Source organism: Morone saxatilis, unplaced genomic scaffold, assembly GCF_004916995.1.
Source record: "Morone saxatilis isolate NCDOM2014 unplaced genomic scaffold, NCSU_SB_2.0 Contig18, whole genome shotgun sequence".
In the NCBI taxonomy this organism is placed as follows: domain Eukaryota; kingdom Metazoa; phylum Chordata; class Actinopteri; family Moronidae; genus Morone; species Morone saxatilis.
In genome coordinates this window covers 18,135,195-18,137,793 of record NW_023339740.1, presented here as the reverse complement: position 1 = coordinate 18,137,793, position 2,599 = coordinate 18,135,195, and the positions used below count along the sequence as shown (strand labels likewise).

General features: G+C 37.2%; 1 protein-coding gene across 2 annotated transcripts in view; it reads left to right on the top strand.

The window, feature by feature from the left end:
* Positions 1 to 2,599, top strand: part of atg7 (ATG7 autophagy related 7 homolog (S. cerevisiae)) — a 58,099-nt gene that overhangs the window by 53,418 nt on the left and 2,082 nt on the right. The gene's annotated exons all lie outside the window — the stretch shown is intronic.

Genomic DNA, 2,599 nt, shown 5'->3' with positions numbered 1-2,599 from the left:
GGCAGAGCCATTACTGCCCCTTCAGTATTGAGCGTATCCCCTCAATGTTTTGTTCCCTTTACACTGCTGAAGTCATTTACTGCACACAGCAGTTACTGTAATGATGTGTATAAATGTAGTATCTTATCGCTGTAGTCCCACCTCTCTTGAAATGACACAGAAGCACCAAATGTCGGCAAAACGCGTCTGCGTTTAGAAAGAGAAATACGCGGTAATATTTTATTTTACAGGTCTCTTACTAATCATTTCTTAGGAAGTTTCCAGACAAAATGTGTAATTTGGTACTAATTTTAGAGAATTTCCTTAAAAGAATGGGTCAATTGAATCCTATGTAAATACTCATTTATTATTAATTTATTATCTAAAACTTTCTTTTCTATACTATTCCACTGAATTGTGTCCTCGCCTGTGGACAGATTTCACATTTGCATGTTCAACTGAACATGGACAGGAAACCTTCTATGGAAATCACTAGGAAAGTATTTGGGAAATTACAGACCCAAAAACAGTTTTGGAAACAGTTTTGGAAACCAATTAGTCAACCTTTGGCCTCTTAAACCTAACTCTGATCTTCATTCTGATTTATATGTGTAATCATCACATTGAGCTTGAACGATTTAACAACTTTTTGCTCAACTTTTCAGCAGAAACAAGTTTTTTTATCACTGTTAATTGAACATCTTTTGGTTTTGTGCTGATCAGACAAAACAAGATATTTGACGTGGTCACCATGGGCCACCAAAACTGTGAAGAGCTCTTGATTACTCAATTAATCGAACAAGTGATATTAATTAATAATGAAAATAGCTGTCAGTTGCAGCCCTGGTTGTTTATTTAGATGGTTTGTTACTTTTGCCTAATCATTTCAGATGTAAAAAAGAAGTGAGCCACTTTATCTCAGTTTATTTTAGGTATGGGTTTTCTTAAGGCCCCTAATACTCTGAGTCTGCGTCTGTACAAATTTAATACAAATGTACAAATGTACATCTGTGTTGCAAATTCCCCCGCACTGAACAAAAAAAAAAAGATCTCAGCATTTCTTTCAGCTTTCACTATTTCAGTGTTACACTGGAATTCACATTTCAGCCCTTTGAGTAGAGCAGCACATTCAAAGGAATTCAGCGTGTATGTGTCAAAACTGTGTGTGTGTGTGTGTGTGTGTGTGTGTGTGAGACATTCCAGACAGTGTTAGAGGTATGTGAATTACGTCTTACAGAGAGAGAATGTGAAGAATCTGCTGCCACGAGAAGGCCACTGTTGTTTACTAACACACAGTAGTGAAAAGGAGGTTCCCCTGTGTGTGTGTGTGTGTGTGTGTGAGGGAGTGAGTCACATGCTGCTGTCACTTCCTGGTAAGAAAGCTTTTAGCTGTGATTGTGAGTAATTATTTTTAAAGTTATTGGTGCATGTAGCCAAGAAAGGAGAGCTGCAGGTTGCCTGTGTCCTCTCTAAAGTGAATTTTATTGTGACTTACTAGTCACTTGTGTAGACGGAGATAGTTCCTGTTTATCCGTCTCCTCCTGTTTTAAATTGAATCAAACATTCATGGCTATCAGTAGAAATCAGTGCAGCCTCTATGGTTCACACACTTCTACCTTTATCAGTGGCTAACCACAATCAGAGCCCTTATTGCTCTGTGATTGCCTGTATTACGATGTACTGGGGTTTGTCTGGGTAGTTCGGTAAATTATGTCAAAAGAACGTTAAACCGCTCAACAGAGCTTTTATTGATATGTTAATGATACCTTATTCTCTAATAGGGCCAGGCGATGAAAAGATTTATCATGACAAAAATGTTTCATTTCAGTCAATATCGATATTTAATCATCTATTTTTAGAAAAGACCAGGTGGAGAAAAGGTTGCATTTAACCACCTTACTTTGAATTTACCCACTTTATTTATCAAGGCACACAGGTGATAATTATAATGTTAGTCATACAGTATTGTTGCTGAGTTCCTCTCCATTGTGGACTGCCTGTGTATTGTTTCTTGAGATGTAACAGATGTAGGTTGAGACTGACGATATGTTGCGTACTCCAAAGGGTGGAAGCAGCTATGGCGATTCACTCATAGTACGCTCTATTATCAAGGGATATGATAGGCTGTTCATGAGCCAGGGCATATTTGTTATGTGCTTAATGGCGGTTTGCGTGAAACTATCAATATTCTATTGAACAATTTTCATTGCTATTGATCAATTGTCTACTGCTGATACACATTGCTACTGCTGGGTCCTGGACTCCATGTACTGTACATACTATAGACCAGTGTTGGGCAGTAAGTCATTACTATTAATATTATTACAGTAATAATTTCCCCAGTAACTAGTAGTGTAACTAATACATTTTAGTTACAACATTACTTTTGTTGGCACACCCTACTAATTTGAAATCCAACATTTAATCACTAGCTTGGAAGATAGAAACCTTTACATTCAGCGACTGGAAATATTCCCATTACTTTGATTCTAACAAACACAACTGGAGAGGAGGGGCACCATTACAAATTTTGTGGGGAGTAGCAGAAAAGTAATATAACTAGCAGTGTAACTAATTACTGTTGGCATTGGAGTAATAAGTAAAGTAATAATATTACTTT